General features: G+C 35.7%; 2 long non-coding RNA genes across 4 annotated transcripts in view; one reads left to right on the top strand and one right to left on the bottom strand.

Annotated features, from left to right (window-relative positions):
• Positions 1-6,260, bottom strand: part of LOC144226180 (uncharacterized) — a 60,280-nt gene extending 54,020 nt beyond the window's left edge. Inside the window, exons 1-3 of one of the 3 annotated variants that reach the window (XR_013333547.1) lie at positions 5,901-6,260; positions 4,473-4,608; positions 3,373-3,468 (exon numbers count right to left, since the gene is read on the bottom strand). This is a non-coding gene — a long non-coding RNA (uncharacterized LOC144226180). Of the gene's footprint in view, positions 1-3,197; positions 3,469-4,472; positions 4,609-5,900 lie in introns of those variants that run through there. The other 2 variants (XR_013333566.1, XR_013333551.1) reach the window with 2 other exon arrangements.
• The window catches only part of LOC144226277 (uncharacterized), a 33,875-nt gene extending 13,374 nt beyond the window's left edge, over positions 1-20,501 (top strand). Inside the window, exon 4 of the long non-coding RNA XR_013333594.1 lies at positions 20,303-20,501. This is a non-coding gene — a long non-coding RNA (uncharacterized LOC144226277). The remainder of the gene's footprint in view (positions 1-20,302) is intronic.
• Positions 20,502-22,374: the final 1,873 nt, after the last annotated feature.

The raw sequence follows: 22,374 nt of genomic DNA, 5'->3' as shown, positions 1-22,374 counted from the left end.
TAGCAAAGAACTTACATTGTAATTTCCTGCCTATTATGAGGATGAAATAAAAGTAGAATGCCAATGCTACCAAGTCCAAATTTCAGAAGAAAAAAACAGAAAAATTATGCTGATAATAAATCATTTTGATACAGAGGGTTTTTTTTTTAAACCATACAGAGAACAGAGAAACTAATGGAGTGTTAGGGAATAAATGAGTTACCCCTAAGTATCTCGCTTCTTCACTGACTTCATTGGAAAGTGAACATCTATTTTCTGTTGTCAGTTTGCAATATGCTGACTAAAGTAGCAATCCGAGAGATGTCAGTGAAGGGAAATTATTGTTCCTGTAACATAATTTGAAGCTGTGAAAATTTAGCCATTAAGACTTTGGTGATGCCAATTGTAACTCTAATTTTGGTATTTTGGTAATGTTTGCAATTTACTCTTGATCTCAGAAGGTCATTACAGGATGCTAGTATTCTAGGTTGAATAGAATATGATCACCTTTGGCCTTGGGACATTTGGACAAAACCCATGTTCAGAGCATCTCTAAACATACATATTCATAGGACAATATGAGGAAATTCCGAAAAGAACTCATTTGTGATTAGTTCTATTACCTCTGCCTTGATGTGTTTTAGTTCTTTCTTCTTTCCTGGTTTTATAAGGTTGTTTGAGACACTTCACTAAGTCAAAGAGCCACAACTAATAAAAATGATTATAGTGTTTCTTAATAGGAGGATTAAATTGTGTGTTATTGAAATTTGGTAGTGCAGTGAACCAAATCACCAACGCAAAACACAATTATGTTGAATAAAAATCTGTTCTAACACAAAGAACTTAAAACATGTCCATTACTATTAATCTTCGACACTGCAGTTTTATTTAATGTTTTTAAATGTTTATTTTGATAGACAATGAGCATGGGTGGGGGAGGGGCAGTGAGGAGGGGTGCTCTGGATTGACAACAGAGGGCTTGAACTCACGAATTATGAGGTTATGACCTGAGCCAAAGTCAAATGCTGAACCAACTGAGCCACCCAGGCATCCCTCAACACATAACAGATTATTCACACAACAGGTATTTATGCCTCATAAATCATGTGGCAAGTAACACATTAGGTGTTATGGAAGAGGAAGTAAATAATAATAAAAACCACAGGGACTAACATTCGTTGAAAGCTCTTTAAAGGTTAGGCCCTCCACAAATGCGTTACATATTTATCAATATTCACAGTAACAAAATAACATCTTGAAGATAAGGATAATTGGATAACTTGTTCAAGGCTATATAATAGCAAGTATAAGCACTAAGTCTGATCAATGTCTATATAACTCTAGCATCAGTGTGTTCAGTACCAGTATATAATATAAACCATTGCTCCTCAGTGCACATGGAAGGGAGGTAGGACAAATCTAACATATATCAAACAATTTGTAAACAAGAAAGAAGGTTCAAATGGTGTGGTAAAGACAATGTATATGATTAGAATTTAAAGAGAGATGACTGAGAGCTGGGGCTTTAAGCCTGAGCACGGTTTTATTTGGAGGAAGAGATGAGGGAAAACATTCTAGATAAACCATCAATAATGTGAACAAAGATACCTGAAAGGCTGATTTTGCTAGGGAAGTAAGGGAATGTTTGTTGTTAGAAGGAATAGTGAGTTTATCATTTATATTATTTCCCTAAACATATTTCCAAATTTTAATTTTACAAATTGTTTGATATATGTTAGATTTGTCCTACCTCCCTTCCATGTGCACTGAGGAGCAATGGTTTATATTATATACTGGTACTGAACACACTGATGCTAGAGTTATATAGACATTGATCAGACTTAGTGCTTATACTTGCTATTTTAAATAACTTGCAAATTTTAAATCTTTACAGCTTGGATGCCCTGTTATTCAACTACTTTTATTAAAGATACAGATTCTGATATAGGCCAGTTAAGGCATTTCCTAATAAATAGCACACCATGTAAAAATTGATGATAAATAGATAATTTTAAAGTTGATAAAATGGGAAATGGAATGAGAATAATACTCTCTAAGTATTCTGGCATAAATATTTCCTTTTTCTTTTTTTACCATTGCAATGAGGTTGATCATTGAGGAGATATTTCTCATTTACAGATAAGGATTCCATAACAGAGAGAGAATAATTTGCCCAAGACACAGAATTACTTATCAGAAAGAAGAGATTCTAAACCTGTGATTTTGTCAAGCCAGTACAAGTCAAATCTTTATAGAGGCTTATAGCTGTTTCTCACATATTTTTCAGCCTTAAGACAGTCTTTTCTTTACAAGAATATTTACTAAATTCAACCACTACAATTCTTTCACTTAAAAAGATTGTCTTCTACATTGGCATCATTTCAGAGTTTGATTTCTGAGACTAAAATAATCAAAACTAAGCATACAACTTGTGATTGGGTCTGTTATTACATGAGGAATAGTTGTCATTGTATATCTGGCATTAAAATCTGTTAGACTGAAAATATTTCAGAGAAAATCACTGATGTGCTATATCACTATATGACTGTATGTTAGATTTTTTATTCCGTGTCTTTTTTTAATCAAGAAAAGCGCAAAAGTGCTTATAGCCAGGCAGCTCAATCTGGATTTGGACTGCACATTTGATGGAATTCAGTCGCACAATTTTTTTTCCCAATAAACTTGGGATATTACATATATTGCTTTTCTGAAATGTACTTTTTAGATGCCAGTTTCTGGAGGGAAAGACTACACAGAGATGGATTTCAAGGTAACCATTAGAAGCCAGAGATGTCTAGCAGAGGCTCCAGGATTCTCTTTCTAAGTCAGGCATTAGAGATTGAAACAGATGTCCACAATATTTAAGTACACACACACACACACACACACAGACACACACACACACACACACAGAGACACACACACACACACACACAGACACACACACACACACTGGATGGAGAAGGAGCAGAAAAATGCAGAGTGAAATTACCTAATTTCAAAACATTATTCTGCCATCATAGACCAGAAACACATGAGTGGATAGGAAAATTATTATTTACAGTATGGACTCTGGGGAACAGTATTATGGAGAGACGAGGATGAGAAGACATTACTTTCAGCTAAGTACTATTAATTCCCCACTCTACTTCTAGGAGTTAATACTGTGAAGATAGGAGACTGGGTTTCCAATATGCAAAGCAGAACAACAGTCAGCAGATTGTTAAAATTTTGTATTATTTAACTGCAAACATTTCTATAGGACCATTTTGTACATTTTAGAAAGCTCCATAAATGTTTTGTTATCATTAGAGCCAACACCCATTGTTCATAGAATTGACCATTGTAGGAATTTTGGAATCTCTTGCTATAAAGGTTCCTTTCATTGCCTACCTTTCCAGAATAGCAGAGAATCTCCGTTTACCTCCAGGATGCCTCTGGAAACCACAGGAATTATTTCTCAGTCACTTCCTTTAAGCGTGAGGTTTCCTACCAGAATCCAGAATATAGAATGGTGTTAAGATTCTATATGGACCACACAGAGGTTAAAATGCTGTGCAAATATGACAAGTGCATGGGAGAGAAATACACTGAAATAAGAACGGTGCTTATATTAAGGTGATACATATTTTTTCCACTAAATAACATTCATGTAACTTGTTTACTAAAATTTCCAGAAGAATCAAAATTACATAAATCAGGAAGGAAAAAAAATCCACTTAGGTCTTTAAAAGTACCAATGTTGCTTCATGACAACGTTTTGGAGTAGAAACTCTATCATAGCTGTACAATTATGGTAATTACATGATTTTCCCTTTTTATATTTTAGAACCTCAGCAGTAGTGCAACATTTGGAATAGTAAACAAGCCTGAGTAGCTTTAGAGGAAGGCTCTTGTCAATAAAACATTCATTAGCATTCTCCTGGATACAGTTTAGTGCTTTGCCATAGGAAATAATACTGCTGCAAATTAGATAACTGTAATTAAGCACCTTTTTCAAGCTTTAATTTTCATTATAAAAATATGGTTACATCCACATCTAAATTTGCTTTCATTTCCCTCATTTAAGAGCAGATTGCAAGACAGGTCAGTTGCACTCTTTGAAAAATATCTATAACTTCATGGACGAATGGCCCATATTTACAGCCTGGGAAGTAACTGAACTAGAAAATCTAGTGTTATGTTTCTGCTGATTTACTGTCACTTTAATGCTGTGTTATCACAATCCTCTTATACTTTTATAGGCTAGGGTAGTTTTAGGTTAATGCGCATTTAATAAAAAGTGAAGTGAATGGTACTGGGCATTTGCAAATCTAACTGCTATCACCTGAGTGAATTGCCTCTTAATATTACATATAGCTGTTTCTAAAATACAACCCTGTACTGTTGTAATTGAGAGGGCAGAATTTTAAATCCTTGATAACTTGGAGATGAGATAGATTACAGGTTTGTCTGAATTTTAGCACCTTGTTTAAAGACATCTCTGTCCTTACCCATGGCCAAGGATGCAGGGCTGAAAACAGATATTCCCTCTTCTTTTGGAGCAAAACATTTTCTTCTGCTTTTGCAGGAGGAAGGAAAAGTTCATGGGACAAGATCAGCTACACAATGTCATACAATAATGTTTGACTAGGAAAGAGAAATGAGAGTGCATTTTTCAAGAACAATTTATCTGCCATTAACAGTGCCCCCAGCCCCAAAATTTCTTTTTTATACTGTTTACACATCTCTAACTAGAAATATTATTTGGGGGAAGACCTCTGGAAATATAAACTTCATAGTATGTCATGTATATAAATGAGAATGTAAGAAATGGAGCATCTTAACTGCCTTGATAGATAGGTGAAGGGTGTGAAACTCTAGTCTCTGGGGAGGCTCAGAATGGAGACCTAGGTTTCAGACTCATTCAGCCACTTTTCCTTAAGGAGGCCTTCATTTCCAGATTGGTACAATTTATGGTTGTCTGAGATATTCTTGAAGTCATCTCAAAGTCTTTTATTCTATTTTTCTGAATAAAACCTTCAATTAAAAAAATCACCCTGCAAATTCTTTTATCTACATGGTTCATGTTATTTTGCTTGACTCTCTTTACCCCCTTTGATGAAATGAAGGTTTTAATTCTTTTTAAAAGTTTCTCTAAGTATCCTAACATCTTTTGATGTTAGTCAAGCTTTTAAAAAAACAGATGTGGGAAGTGATCAGATTGAATAAATGATATTAATTTATAAGAATATTTAAAAGTCATTTTAGTTCAAAGACTATATCAGCAAAACAACTAAACAAAGTCACAAAGACGTTATGATTACACCTTTCCTCATATGTAAATAATCAGTACAGAAATCTCCTTCACAAATTATGCTAAATCCATGTTCTGAAGGAAAACTCATTCACAGATTGTAATCCTTTCATTCTATAAATTTTGCTTAAAGAATGGTCTAATTGGGGGAAACTGGAACCATGGCTTTGGATCTGAAAATGTTAGTAATGTTATCTTGTTATCTGCTGCCAGTGTGTTTCTGTGTCCAGACTGAGCTACCTGTGGTCTTGGGGGAAGCATTCTGTTTGTAGGAACTTTGGGGGTGAAGGTGGAAATTTGAGTGTTAAGACCTGTCAGGGAAATGATCTGTGATTTCTGATGGCCTAAAGAGGAAGAAAGAAGAGGAAGAAAAAAGTGAAAATAAGCATCTATTAATGTTTCTGCAGCTAGAATTAGCAGATTGAATTTACTTCTGAAGTTCATGCCTTTCTGCTTTTGTAAGGCATTGATATTCAACTTGCTTATTCAAGAGGGAAATCGTATTTGTTCAAGAAACGTAGTTTGTGACAATCAAGAGTTAACTGCTTTGCACAAAAATGTGAAAAGATTGTATTCCTTCAATGAAAAGATGATAGTGATGTGAAATTACTTTTGGTATGTATACCTTCGCTTTGTTTGGGGAAACAGCTGGAATAGTACACATTTTTTCATATTGATGAGAGATCTTGGCTTAGGAGCTGCTTGGCTTTGGGGCTACACTTGAGGTCATATGCTTGAGGCCCAACTGCATCATATCCAAGACACAGGATACACTCGCATTGAAGTGGACGGTGGCAGGGCTATGAGTTCTGGGTCCTCTATTCCATGTATTTCTGGGGCTTAATGTTTAGTTGACTTGCAAACTCAGTTGATGTCTCCCTTCTTTCCTGTTCTTTGCGGTCCTCTGGATTCCATGCTCTCGGTCCCAGAGGATGATCTTTCAAACAGAGAAGAACATTCTTCACAAGTAAGCAAGTAGTAGGGCTCTCCTGTGAAACAAATATATTTAAGACAAAATGCATCAAATATTCAGTGTAATGTAACAGGACACCTTTAATCTTGTTCAACATATGTGACTGTATTTCATTATTGAAATTTATTTGAGATAATTTAAGGTTTAACTTCCTCCTTCAGCAAACAGTAGCTTCTCACAAAATGTTAATCTTAATGAAATAAAAAAGTTTTTTTCAATGTAAATTGGTACATCCACTTTGGAAAACAAGTTTGACAGTTCCTTGAAATGTCAAGCCTGTAGTAACCATACAACCCAGCAATTACAGATTCCTAGGTATATACCCAAGAGAAATAAAAACATATGTCCACACAAAAGCTTGTACTTGAATGTTCATATCAGCATTACTGCTGGAATGCAAAAAGTGAAGCAACCAAATTGTTCATCAAGCAATGAATGTGATAAAAAATGTGTGGTATATCCCTACAATGAAATGTTACTCAGCAATAAAGAGGAATGATGTACAGATACATGCTGAACTACAGATGAACCTTGAAAATATGCTAGGAAATATGCTAGAAACCAGTCACAAAAGACCAGATGTGGTATAATTCCAATTGTATGAAAACTCCAGAGTAGGCAAATCAACAGAGACAGAAAGTTCATTAGTGGTTGCTGGGGACATGGGTAGGGAGATGGGGAGTGACTGCTGATGGAATGGAGTTTCTTGGGGGGGTGGGGAGAGACAAAAATGCCTAAAATTAGACTGTAGCAGTGATTGCACGACTCTGCAGATATAATAAAAACCATTGAGTTGTAAACTTTAAATGGATGATTTTTATGGAATGTGAATTATGTGTATCTCAATAAAGCTGCTAAAAGTAGTCTTTTTTTCTATGAAGTTAGGCAAAACAAAATCCTTTAAGACTAATTGAAAATATGAAACTATAAAGCTCTTTGCTTATTTTGAATCTTATAAAATGGCAATTTTAATATACTGAAAGGTAGGCTATAATATTAATGTCAGGGATTTGTAATTAAAGCTGACTTAGATTTATTTGAAAATGTAGCAGTTGTGGGTGCCTGAGTGACTCAGTTGATTAAGCGTCTTACTTCAGCTCATGTCATGATCTCACAGCTCGTCAGTTCGAGCTCCCTGTCAGACTCTAGGATAGCAGAGCCTGGAGCCTGCTTCAGATTCTGTGTGTGTCTTTCTCTCTTCCCCTCCCCCAGTTGTGCTTTGTCTCTGTCTTTCAAAAATAAATAAACATTAAAAAATTTTAAAAATGTAGAATTGTATCATGTTGATACAGTCTTTTTCTGATTATAGTGCAAACACTACAAAGAGGCTAGAAGTGGTCAGAAGTGCATTTCTTGCTGTTGATGTATGCTTATTTAAATTTTGGATGACAAGGAAAGGAACATTGAAATGAAATATATATACATTTTAAGAAAGAATGATTCGTTCTTTTTTTTCTGTTTCAGAAAGGACAATAAATATGCCAGTTGTGTTTTGATTTTTTAATAAATTAAAAGTCTCATCATTACATGAACAGTTTATATAAAAGTCACTCACTTGGGATGCTTTAAGTTTTATGCAGTAAAGCAGACATATTAAATAAAACTCCCCAGGAGATTTAAGTTCATGGAGTGGTTACAAAATGTAAACAGTAAACATAATAAAGAATGATTGTATGCTAGAAAATAAAAGAGCATTGGAAAAGAAAGAAAAATATGAGAGCAAGGAAAGGGGATCAAGAATACAAGGGGCAAAAGGTCAGAGTTGTCACCAGTGAGATGGGGAGGCCAAGTGTGGGAGATTAGGAGTTCAATTTTGACATGTTAGTTTTGAGCTATCCATTAAACATGCAAATGGAGAGGCTGCATTGGCAGTTGCACAGATAAATGTGCAATTCAGGGATGTGATTTAAGCTGGAGGCATTAACTGTGACATAGTAAGTACTGAGAAGTTGGCATTTATGGATATAATACTGGATGAACTCATCAACATAGTGAGTGCAGACAGTGAAGAGAATCCGCAAATCTCAGAGGTCTTATAGAAGAGGCAGACTCACCAAAGGAGATTGAGAAAAGAATTAGCTATTAGTTTAGCCACAAACAAAAGTTATGTGGTGTACTATGAAAGAGAGGGTGTTACTCAGAACTGACCTTGAATAAAACTTTGGCTTTTTTAGCAGCTACAGCCGCAAAGACAACATTGAACTGATACTTTATTCTGATGAGGATTAAGCTACCCACACTTCAGATCTTATGAGATCACCGAACTTGCCTCGAATTGTGGTGTTCATAATTATCAGCCTCAGTGGAGACGTGGGGATATCTAAGCAGGCAGTTAATAACTGTTGGGGACTCTTGGAATGCTGAGAACAAACTGAGGGCTGATGGGAGTGGGGGAGAGGGGAAGGGAGGTGATGGGCACGGAGGAGGGCACTTGTGGGGATGAGCACTGGGTGTTATATGGAAACCAACTTGACAATAAACTATTTAAAAAAATAATTGTTGGGGAATTGCTGTATTGGGTGAAGAAAGAATTGGGGAAAGAGGAGAAAAAACATTCAAATTTCAAAGTTGGAGGCTAGGAGTCATTATAATTTGATTATTAAAATCCATTTTATTCCCTAAAATGGTAAAATTGGCTTATGTAGTAGAACAAAAATTTTATATTCTAGCAAAATGCTTTATGTAAAATACTATTCCTTTAGATCAACATGCCCTCAATGCATTTTTATTTCCTGGGAATAGGCTAATGATGCCTAACCTAACAAAAAGATTCCAGAGGATTTAAATTAATAAAAGTATATTGCACAGCCTTGCCACACACGCAGTGTAGATAGACACTAAACACAGTAATTTCCAGATCTATCCATAATGAAATAGAAATTGGAACACATAAAAATTAGCCAACCTTAAACAGATAGGCAGAGGTTTTCATTCACTTTAATCACTAGAGGATCATGGCTGAAGGAAACACCAACAATTTATGACACTATCATCTCATTGTGAGGCTTCAGTGATTCTCCATGAGTGGGTCCCAGTGTAGACAATGAAGATTGAATATTAAATGCTCAGGCTCATTATGACATATCTCTTCAGCTCACATTTTCCTGATGAAAACAAGTTACATGGCTATGCCTATTTTTCTGGGTACAAAAAGTTCATCTTCTAGTGTTTGGAATCAGACTCCCAGGTGTGTTGGGGGATGGTAGTGATGTCTGTTAGATCCAAGTGTCTCTTGTGACCTGATAATCGGAAATGCTAAGCCTGCACCTGCCTGTTGATCTTCTCCACTGCATTTATTTTTTTTTAATTAAAAAAAATTTTTAAGTTTATTTTTTCTGAAAGAGACAGACACATGCAATTGGGAGTGGGGAAGGGACAGAAAGAGAATCGAATCCCAAGCAGGCTCCCTGCTACAAGAGCAGAGCCTGATGTGGGGCTCAAACTCACAAAACCATGAGATCACGACCTGAGCCAAAACCAAGAGTCAGATGTTTAACCTGCTAAATAACTCAGGTGCCCCACCTTCCTTCTGCATTTGTAAGTCCTGTGTATTTGAATTGAAGAAAGTGAGGGAAGAAAATAAACTAGTTCACTATGACCCTTAAAGAGTTTATAAAAAAAAATGGGAGATAGGATGATAGCAGGGAAGTATGGCACGTCAAGAATTTTTTTTAAAGATAATCTTAGATTGTATTTGTAATGACGCATTTTGAATTATTAGATGATGCATTGTCATTCCCTTTTCTTCCCCATCACCATCATTTGCTCTTTCTCACTAGTCGGACTTTCTTGCCAGTTAGAGTAAGCTGTGGCACCCACTGACTTGGAGATTGGTGACCATATCAAAGAAATGATGGCAGCAAAAGTAAATTTAAATTTATAAACTCAACTTTGAAATCGCATATAAGAAAAATTTAGATTTGAGCAGAGTAGTTTTTTATTTCCTACTCTCAGACTACATTGAGACTCCTTTGGCTAAAAGAGGATTATTAGAGAGATCCCACAGCTATAGGATGTGAGCCAAAAAAACACAGAAGAGACTCTCTTCAAAGATTTTTCTTCAAGTCTTAGATGATAAATATTTCAGAAAAATAGACATACCTGTGGTAAGTCAGAGAGCAGTGGGAATGTGAGAGGGCCATAGGTAGTATTTGGGAATATGGACAGCTAAAATTAACAAAGAAATTGATGAAGAATAGAGAGTAGGCTTAAAAGGACCAAGATGAATTGAAAGAATATAAACTTGGTGTGAGCTAAGTAGGCTTTCCTATGAAAATTTCTTCTTTGTTGTCTAAAGCAAGAGAGAGGAGAAATGTTGGGGAGAAAGTTAGGAGCATGGCAATAAAGCCCATATAAAGGAAATTTAATGGAAAACTTTGGGGTACTATAGCCTTGAAGTCCTAACAACACTATCTTAAAAAACAGAATTATTGGGGTGCCTGGCTGGCTCAGTCGGTTAGGTGTCTGATTTCTGCTCAAGTCATGATCTCACGGTTCATGGGTTCGAGCCCTGCGATGGGCTCTGTGCTGACAGCTCAGAGCCTGGAGCCTGTTTCAGATTCTGTGTCTCCCTCTCTCTCTGACCCTCCCCTGTTCACACTGTTTCTCTCCCTCAGAAATAAAAACATTAAAAAAAACACAATTATTATAAGCTAAAATAAAATACTATAATATACCTTTAAACTTTTTTAAAAAGCAAAATTTTCCAAGGTGAAAAATCATCTTCCTTAGAATGCCGTTTTAGAAGCTTCTGAATTGTTTATTTGTTTTATCAGCTCTGGAAATGTTAAAAGCCTCTGGGAATATGTTGATGTTGAAAGAAGTTAATACATTCCATATGCTTCTATGATTTTCTATTAAGTTCAAGTTATTTTACTCATAAGAAGTAACCCAATAAATACTTTTGATTTTGTTCACTTTAACTCTAGAGTCTATGAAGTTTATCTGGATAAGAGGAAGCATGGTATAATAGTAAACACAAATACCTGATGGTCAGATTGAGTTTACTAGATGTGTGTGCCTCAATTTTCCCAACTGTAAAATGGCACTCATCATACACACTTCTTAGATTTGTTGTGAAGACTAAGTGACTTATGTGTATAAAATGCTCAGCCAAGTACCTGCCACAGGAAAGCCTTTTTGGCTAAGATAGTTTACTTTAATAATAAACATTAAACCAGAATGTGATGTGCACTAATGTCAATCTGCTGAGATTAGAGAGACAGAAAGAAATCTCATCCTTCTTTATAAACCGAAACCAATACCCATTTCATACATGTTTTCAAGATAAACCATTAGATCCCAAGTAAGAAGAATTAAAACCATCATTTATTATACATAGTTTATCCTCAATTTGCTTGGTGATTGGGATGACTATCTCTGTTAGTAAATTGATTTTATCCAAAGGAAAAATAAACTTCTCTCTTTATGACAGGAGGTAGTTTTACAACTGAGAGCAAGGCACCCAACAAGTTAAGCTACTATCCTTCCACAGAAAGAGGGCAATATAGGAGCCATTTCTCTGGATGTTTCCCATTTCAAGAGGTGGCTCTCAGGTCCAAGAATGCCCCATTCAAGGCAAGGAGACTTATTTAGCTTCTAAAAGGATTTACATATACTTCAAAGAGACAGAAAAATACCTTACAACTTTTCTAAAGTTAAGTATCTAAAAAATGGAATGGGGGAGATATCTCTTCCCTTTTTTTTTTTTTTCAATTAGAGAGAACTAAGTTTCTTTAATTTTTCTCTGTCCATACCACCCTGTAATCCATGTTTGTTATTAGATTTTGGATGGTATAATTATCATGGAATACAATGAACTAGAGATGTTCATTCCTGGAAACTGTAAGCCTCAGTATTCTGTGTGCCGTGTAGGGACACATGAGAAACTTGAAGAAAATAATGAAAGGAATATGGGTGTGTTGCAAAAAAACTTTGACACCTAAATTGATCCATTAACAAGATAGAATGGTGGGATCTTCATTAGAACCTCTGGAGAGTTTGAGCACTCATCCTGACTCCAGAAGAGATGGAAAGAAAGAATCTCCACTTTAGGGCACAGTTGAACATTTCCGAACCTGATATTTATAAAAAGTATGCCTGCAATGCACTCCAGGGTTCCATAAGGCTCACTGAAGCATTGACTCCCAACACACTTGGCATGAGTCTACTCAGGACATGAGCCACAGCCTCCTAGCAGGATATCACTAGGCGTCCCTTGATCCTCTCAGCAGGAACCCCTGTATTAACAGTTTTTGTAGAAGTTCAAACAGCTGTCAGAGAGTTTCCTTCTCCCAGGTGAGAGCTCATGTTCAAGGATATGGAACCCATATTGCACACATGTAGGAACTGTCCTGATTTGAAAGCTTCTGCTTAGAAGCTACATGGACCACAGGAGATCATATCTCTTACAACAACTGTATAGATACAGAATCCAGGATCCCTGCAAGGAATCCCTGTTATATAAGAGTCCCTGAACCCAGGGGAGCTAAAACCATGGCATGTTCAACAGGGGCTTAGAATCCATTTATAGTTTCTTCCATTCCAGTGCAATTTACCAATCAGGGTTCATTTTTATAATAAGCAATGTGTATATATCTACATGACATTTTATAATATTTAACAGAGCTATAGAGTTCAATTGAAAGTAAAATGACAGCAGAGAAAAGGATAATCCATGATCCATCATGATCATATGTAAACTCTTTGTCTGTTTTAAGCTCAACTTTCTCATCTGTAAAATGGAGATCATGTCCTTATTTCATAGTGTAAGCTGTGTAGATGTGACATGATAAGGTGAAAGAGTGTGTCAGTCAATCAGTAAGTGTCCTTTGAAGCTGTCGGTGATGGTCTGTAAAGTTATGATTGCTCAGATCTTGTTTATGGAAAGTTCTATTCTCTAGAGGCATTATTGAAAGAGTAAATCTGGAAGCAATGAAAACAGTGCCCACTCTCAGATATGGAAAACCCCTCTTCGAGGTAATAATCTGTAGCAGAATTGTAGCAAACTCATGGTTATGACTAACCTGGAACACAGGTTTCATGTGAGTGGTGGGCAAGGCGTGGAGGCCAGCGGATCAGGGTTTCAGTCTAAGTGTTATCATGGTTAGCTGAATAGAATCATGTAATCTACTTTAAGAAAACATTAATCAAGGTAAAGAAATATTATATTTTAATATGATTCATAGTTGTATAGGTGTGTGTGTATATGGATGTGTGTTAATTTTTGAACCGACCTGCTTCCTTCTCAGTCTTCAAGCTTTATCTTACATTGTACCTTCTATGGAAAATCATATTCAAAACCCTAACCAGTGTTGATCTCTGCTTCTAAACTGGATACCAATTATATTCAACCTATTCAATCTCTGGCATACACCTACTATATTTGTATTTGTTAGAGCACAGGAATCTATTTGCAATGCTTTGAGTGCTCTTTAAAAAAAATAGTACTCTACCTAGTGGCTGAAATATGATGATTGTTTGACAAAAGGTGATTAAAAGCAATTTGGAAGATTAAATTCTCTCTCTTGGTGGATACCTTCTTACCCATCCCAAATTAATGGCAGGTGGATTAATTTGTTTCTTCCTTTATGTGGGGGCTTCATCAATTCCTTGAAATATTCCTGAATCTTGTTTTCTTTTTTTTCCACTGAATTGTGTTATCTGCTTTTCCAGCTTTTCCTAGCAGTAACTATTAGTAAATGCCATGTGCAAATTCAACCCTACAATGTATTGGAATTAGGACAGGAGGTATTTCAGAAAGCTGAACCTTCCTACCTAAAAAAGCAGTGTTTGTCTTGCTATATTTAGGCCCTATAATTCATACACCCAGGCTTAATGCTGGCACCATTTGAGCCTTCCCGCTTAGTATGTTGTCTGCTCTTGTCTCACTTCTCTGTGGGGGTACAAGGATTTTCCTGAGTCTGGTACTCCTATCAGACTAGCCATTCACCTCACTCTTGTGAGCCCCATTTGTTCTGAACTTTTCTTTCTCTTCCCAGTTATCTGACTTAGTACTTCAGTTTGGCACTCAATTCTGTTTTTGTAATACTATAAATCTTTTCTAGTAGGTTTAATTACTCAAATTAAAAATAATGATCCCATAACTTCTCTTCCCTCAAACTACTCCCACACCAGTTTCACTATCAGCTAATGATCCTCCTTTATCCTTCAGTTCTCTCTGAGGATTTTCTCATGTCCCAAGTTCAAATTTAGAAAACTATAGTCATTTCAATGTTTTGTCTGCTTCCCATGTGTAATGTTAAAGGAGTGCCCTTCATCATGGCCTGTGAGGTTGAATTCTTCCTGTCTATAATTTCCTCTTACTGGTACTCACCTAAGTACTCACTATGCTGCAGATTTTATCTGGAATGTTCTTTCCTACAGTCTTTGCATGACCACCTTCTTCCCATTCACTGAGACTCATTTTAAATGTTACCACCTTAGAGACACCTTTCCTGACCACCAGACCAAAGAAGATCCCCCACTGTTATTTGCGTATAGCTCAGTCTGTAATCGATTTCCCGCATAGTGTCTACACTTTGTCAGCTGCCTCTATTAGATTGTAATCCATGAAAGTAGGGAGTGTGTCTCTCACCTGGGACCATTCATTGCCTCATGTCTTGGTATATGTGTCCTTCCAGTGTTTGTTAAGGAAATAACTGTGTTTTTCCAAACTAAAATATAAACCTGTCATCACTACCTCAGTTTCTACCTCTCACACGTGCCCCAATCCAAACAGGTTTGGATGTATTGCATTTCAACTAAATATTTGGCACACTGTGTTGGATTCTGAATTGCTGCCTATGGTGATGACTTTAAACAAATCTTAGGGCCACCAGAGGTTTGTATAGGAATTTCATCAAATTATGTAATGACTACATACATACATGATCAATTACCCAGACGCCTCAGGGGCTCACAGTTCCTAGGTTTTCTTGGACTACAAAATATATAACTCTCCAGAAGATGTTTCTTTTTTTCTCCTGCATGTAAACACTTGTTATAGGACTCTTACCGTGTGCTCAGAAGCTGCTTTTTAAATTGGTCCATTCACACCGCATTTGCACTGTTTGGTTGACTTATTGGACTCGGCCTCTGAGCAAGACAGGTTTGTCCAAAGCAGTCTAGCTTTGTTCCATCCCCAGTTCTTATGGCTGAGGTTCACACGTGTTCTACACAAGAGATATTCATGTATAAGTATTGTTTGGTTTAGAAGTCAAAACAAAAATAGTAGGAAAAAAACCCAAACAACTCTTAACTGTTTCCTAAAGCACAGATATTATTAAATTATAGCAAAGCACTATAAAACAATCTACTATAATAATTACTAGGACTTATTAGCTACTATGTGTAATATTTTCTATTTAACTTTAATGGTTAAGAGTGGTAAGAGAAAAGCGAGTGCTTATATAAAGCTGCAAACATGATTATCCTTTAGCATTGAAAATATAGGCCCAGCTTGAAAATACAATTTTATTTCTTAGTTTTTCGAGATCCTTAAAAACTAAAAAATTTTAAATGTTTATTTATTTTTGAGAGAAAAAGAGACAGTGTGAACAGGGGAGGGGCAGAGAGAGAGGGAGACACAGAATCTGAAGCAGGCTCCAGGCTCTAAGCCGTTAGCACAGAGGCTGATGTGGGGTTCTAACCCACGAATCATGAAATCATGACCTGAACTGAAGTCAAAAGCCTAACCTTCTGAGCCACCTATGCACCCTGAGATTCTTAAGAACTTTAATTCAGTAAAACAACTTACCTATTTAAAAACAACAAAAACAGCTATAACCTTTCTTCTTTTAAAGTTTTTCACTGAATATTTTATTGTCAAACTGTGTGGTTTTCAACTTTTAATTAGCTGGATCGAATATGAACATGCACTTTTTTTCTCAAGGATTAATATGACTAGTGTATTTTATTTCCAAAGAAACATTATTCATATAATGGTCATATGATTTCAAGGGTTTCAACATATCTGATTTTTAAAAAAATCACTGTTGTGCATACACACACACATACACACACACACACACACACATACACAGTATAAGTAGATCTTTGTAGTATAGAAAATATTGAGGTAAAGATAGAGATCGTAGAAACACTGCAGATCAACAAATTTCCTTTCTTGAATACAGCCATTTACCAGACTAATGTGGATATGTGCAAGACATTTTATGGATATAATTATGTGAATTTTATAAATATATTATAGGTACTACACTAAATTAGCCTACTCTCTGGTTCATATAGATTAAAAATCTCTGAGGATATTGTTTTATTGTACATAGTTTTATATTTCCGTTAATGTGGGAGATAGTTTTAAGTAAGAGCTGCTATCACCCTAGAAGAAACCCTATTTTGAAACAATGGCACGTACTGGTAAGAAAATGAGTGTTCCAGCTCAAAAAAATTTAATTCAATTCAAAAAATGTTTGTCTTGCATACTTGGAAGTTGCCAGAGTAGATCATAAGCATCCTCAACACGTGTGAGCGCGCACACACACACACACACACACACACACACAGAGGCAATATGTGAGATGATGGATATGTTAATTATTTTGCTCTTGGAAATTCTACAGTGTTAAAGTATGTCAAATAACCATGTTGCATGCTTTGAGTATATACAATTATATTTGTCAATCATTAAAAAATAGTTAAAACATGTTTCTCTTACAGATACTGCATAAAGATCTTTAACTTTGTTTCCTGTTAGGTAGATCTGGTAGCTGTAATTCTGCACATATCTCTAGACCAAATCATCAGGCTTTGGAGATTAGTTTCTTCTTTAAAACAATATTCTTTGGGAAGTGTTTCTAGAGACATTGATTCTAGTGGGCTATTTATGCCCACAGTAACCTTTACCTTTGCAGTTCCAAAGTTCTTTGCAAGCATGGGCTTGTATGAATGTTTCACTATTACTGGATGATGCTTTATTTTTCATTTTGTTGAAATGTGATTGCAGGACTGAACACATTATAATGCATAACAGCTCAATATAATGGTTTTCATATATTTTAAGTGTCCTAACATAACTTTTTTTTCCTATATGCCTCAATAAAACAATGTCTATAGCAAATGAAAACAGCTATTTGTGCCTAGCAGTCATCTGTCCCATGCAATCAGAGTTACCTTATTGATAAGAGGGGATTTAGGACAGAGTATTAAGGTTTTATCCATCTTAACCTTGAAAGGTCCTCTAGACACGAAACTTTTATTGTCACCTGTACTTGAAACTGACAGGAGGAAAGGTCTATCCAAAGAGCAGCTGTCCCAATTATACAGATTTTATGAAAATCCCACTATTAATCAATCAGTAATGTTGATGATCAGTTAAAACAGCAAATGCCCTTGGCATCTGTTTCAAAGTTGTCATTTTTCCTTGATTGATGGTGGCATATCCTGAGAAGAAAGCTGTAAAGTTGTACAGGAGGATTTTTTAAAGACAAAAATATATTTTATAAAGTTCCAGGAATTGTTTGGAGACAAAATAACTGATTATTTGATTTGACATAATTTTCTATACATTTAGTACTGATTTGGCAAATTCAGCAATATGAAACTTAAAAAATCACAGTATTTCATACCAGAGAATGTTGTGACATATTCCTTTTGAATTATGTACAGAAGTAATGTGGTTCATTAGGATTAAGCTCTGTGGGAAAAGAAAGAATAAAAATAATAGCTCTGATAATGATTCTACTGTAAAGTTATATTAAAAAATGAAGAAAAAACTATTATAATCTATAAGGACTGATAATACTTTATTAAGTAAAATTTGAAACAAAATTTGCAGTTAATTTGGAAAAACATATGGCACAAGGGAAATTTTAAATACTAGTCTAAAATTAATTTCAAACATAAAATATTAATATTTGCTTTTGAGTTGAGTAGAAATTATGCCACTGGAGCCTTGTAGTATATCCCTGACACATTTGCCTTCCACCATTGCTACACATTCTCAGTCTTCTCTACTTTCTTCTCACTCCCAAGGTACATTGCTTTGACGAATGTCTCTTAGTATGACCAGTAATATTTAAAAAGTAAAAATCCTCATCTCTTTTCCTAACCTGCACACCATCTTGTAGTGGGAACTTATTGGGATCAAGACTCAAAGATATCAGAAAGGATCTTTTATATCAGTGAATTCTCTTTTGACCTCAACAACCTAAAATTTATTTTTTCCTGATGTCATTTAGGAGAAGATTGCATTTGCTATCTTATTTTTTACTGTAGAATGAAAAGCCTTTTTCTCAGTTTAGAGGGTTGTGAAATATATGTAGCAGGTAGGGACATGAACTCTGAAATGGCATCACAAAGATAGTCACATACTCTTTCAACCAAAGACAATCCATGGGTCAAATTCATCTGCACTGTGACCCTTGAACTGGATTACTTTATGTAAAATCATTTAGAAAAGCAAAAATAAAGTGTAAATACACACACACACACACACACACACACACAGTGCATAGAGTATTACAGTTCACAATGTTAAATACAACAGAATTTAAATCTTAGGGGCACCTGGGTGGCTCAGTTGGTTGAGCATACAGCTTTAGCTCAGGTTTGAGCCCTGCATTTGGACTCTGTGATGACAGCTAGGATCCTGGAGCCTGCCTTGGGTTCTGTGTCTCCCTTTCTATCCCTGCCCCTCCCTAGCTCATGCTCTCTCTCTTTCTCTCAAAAATAAATAAATAAATCTAAAAATTAAAAAAAAAAAACAATAAATCTTAGACATGGGCCAGTTTGATCCTATTAGTTATTGAATCTCAGATGTTTTCCAATAGTATAAACTCCTTTTCTACTAACAATGCTTCTGAAAGTATTTAAAACTTATAGCTGTGTCCTGAGGGGATGGGGCTCCTTTTCTTTAGGGCTATATAGAGATTATGCATTACTGGAAATTCTTGTTTCTCTTTTGAAAAATCATTTAAGAGCATTAATTTTTTTTGACACCAATGATGAATTGTCCCTGTTCACTGGGAACTGAGTTAATTAGGTAGCCCAGGTACCTTAAATCAGTAGAATTGGTCACATGACATATTTGAAATAACCTAACATTTTAATTATATACACTATATAACTGAGGATATTAGGTTGTCATTAAAACCATGCTATAGAAGAATATTTAGTATCTAAGGTATTGGCCAAATGATAAAGTCAATGAAAATAAAAGTCAGGTTATGAGTCTCTATGGATTTCAATGGATCCAGTAAAATCTGTATTATATTTATATGAGTTATATAAAAATGGAATGGAGTTTTTATTAGTGGTAGGGCTACAGATGAACTTTAAATCTATTCTGTGCTGTCTTCAGTATTTTTTTTCTGTTTATTTTTATTAGTTTCAGTACTTGTCACAATTGTACATGCCCATAGTCTGGGTCAAAATATTCTCTCAAGTTTGTTTCAAAACACAGCAGTCCTGGCTCTTCCCCCTCTTCCAGAGTCATCCACTTGCAGCTTCACCGACTCTGGCATTTTCCTCCACAACTAACCACTTTTGTGCAGTCCCATCTGTTGGCTCTTTAGTAGAGGTGCTGTCTTTGGACTCTCTTGCCTCCATCACTTCCCACCAAATAGGAGCCAGTTCTCTTGACATGGTTATATGGCACTTTAGGTTACATCAGTATTCATTGTTCACATTTTATGATGAGATAGATGCTGTTTTAGTCTGAGCTGTATAAACACTATGATTTTTTTTTCTTTCACAGCTGTTTGGTGTTCCAGGAGTTAATAATGGCCATGGCTTTTGTTGTTGTTGTTGTTGTTTGCTTTTATTTCTGAGAATTTCTCACTAATGTAAGGTCTTTACCAGTTATCTAATTCTGTTCTCCTGGCATCCAGACAGATTATGTATCATATGAAATTTATCTTTTAGGGTGGTACTTTTGATATCTTCTGTTGCGCTCTAGTGCGAGCTGGTTGCCTTTATGCTGCTACTTAGGAGCTCCTTTCAACATTCCTCTGGGCATATCTATGTTGTTTCTAATGTTTGGATCTCCTGTTTGTTAGGTCTCTCCCCTTTCTTAATTTACTGTCCCCTTTTAGGTGGAACCTGTCCTCCAGAGACATCCTGAGAAAGATGGATGATGAAAATGCCCTTACTCTCCATTTATGTTGGATTGATGTTTGGATTGGACATACATTTCTGCATGGGAAACTATTATCTGTCATGATGTTGAAGGCATTGGTCCATTGTTTCTAGCTTTTGTACTGCATTTGAGAAATATGATGTATTTTGACGCCTGCTTTTTTTGTTTAGTCTTTCTTAGTTTTTTCTCTAATCCTTTGGTAGCTGCTAAGATCATCCTATCCAGAACGTTCTGAAATTGTAAAGATGAAGTTAAAGAAGTTCTCTAACTTTATCCATAAGTGGGTATTAATAATAGATCTTTTTCACCATGAAAAATTGTGCCTCTCAGTATTTGCTTGCTTGCTTGTTTATTTGATGCTTTACTTCTCTTCATAGTTTATGATCTCTTTCTTTCTGGAATGTATATTACTTAAACATTAGACCAAATGGGCTGCTGTGTGATTTTCTTATCTTTTCCATTATGTGTTTATTATACTTTTCATGATTTTCAGGGAAGCCTTCTCAACTTTATTACCAAAATGACTATTGATATGTTAAAATCGCTGCAATCAAAATTTTAATTTTCAGGAGTGTTTGTTTTGAACATTTAAGAAATGTTCTGAACCTTTCTTTTATTTTTAATGTTTTAAGTTTATTTATTTTGTGAGAGAGAGAAAGAAAGAGAGCAAGAGCACAAGCACTAGTGGGGGAGAGGCAGAGAGAGGAGAGAATCCCAAGTAGACTCCATGCCATCAAGGTGGAGATTTCAAGAATCATGAATGAGGTCATGACCTGAGCTTAAATCAAGAGTCTGATGCTTAACCCACTGAGCCACCCAGGTGCCCCTGAACATTTCTTTTAATAGTGAACTATTTTCTCTTTCTCTCCAAAGCTATTGGTTTAGTTCTTGATTTTTCCCTGTTGCTGACCATAAGGTACAGATCACCCTTTTCTTTTTCCCCTCCTCTTCTTCTCCTTTCCCTCCTCCTTGTACTTTGGTTTTGCTTGGTTGTCTACTGTTTATCCATCTGCACTCCAGCTTATAAGAAATTTATTACTGGGGCACCTCGGTGGCTCAGTTGGTTAAACTTCCAACTTTGGCTTAGGTCATGATCTCGCAGTTTGTGAGTTCAAGCTCTGTGTTGGGCTCTGTGCTGACAGCTCAGAGCCTGGAGCCTCCTTCAGATTCTGTGTCTCCCCCTCTCTCTGCTCCTCCCATGCTCATGTTCTGTCTCTCTGTCTCTCAATAATAAATAAAAATGTTAAAAATTTTTATTTTTTAAAAAAGGAAATCTATTGCTATTATCTCTACTCTTCCTATTCCTGTGGATTTATTTCTTTAAAAACACTTTTACTGTTGTTTTATTGTTTTGTGGGGAGAGAATAAAATCATTTTTTGCCATGTTTATTTAGGCAGATACTCTTCTGTATTTTCACTATTACAATATGTTGATTTGTAATAAAAACTGTACAACTCTGTATTATGTATTTTAAAAATATCCCCAGATCAACTTTTCCCATTTTTACCCATTTTAGTTTTGTCTGCAAGTATCCTAAATACTTCTTTAGTCTAAGGAAACAAAAAGTTTCATTAAATAAGCACAATTTATCCCTTAGAGGTAATTATCTTATTTCTAAATAATATCAACAGTGTTCCCATCCATATGCATAAATGTATGGACACTACAAGTCTTTGGCTTCCCGATTTAAAGACAATTACTAAGCACCCTCTCTGTTCAAAGTCTTGTGCTAGGTTCTGGAGAATAGAAAGATGAACCCATATAATCACCTTCTCTTAGGAGAGAATTCTGGAGATAATCTCTGTGTTGAAAAATATATAATCTAAAGGAAGTTAACACATCTAATGTCACCTTTTCATTAGCCTGGGTTTTTGACCTGGGGCCCAGTGCTTTATCTATTACATTGTGGTTTTAAGTGTGTGTGTGTGTGTGTGTGTGTGTGTGTGTGTGTGTGTGTGTGTTTGAGTATGTATGTCACCAAAGTTATAGAAGCACCAGATTAAGTACCTTGCCTAAAATGATAAATG

This window comes from Crocuta crocuta, unplaced genomic scaffold (assembly GCF_008692635.1).
Source record: "Crocuta crocuta isolate KB4526 unplaced genomic scaffold, BGI_CrCroc_1.0 scaffold200, whole genome shotgun sequence".
In the NCBI taxonomy this organism is placed as follows: Eukaryota; Metazoa; Chordata; class Mammalia; order Carnivora; family Hyaenidae; genus Crocuta; species Crocuta crocuta.
This window is presented reverse-complemented; position numbering and strand designations above follow the sequence as displayed.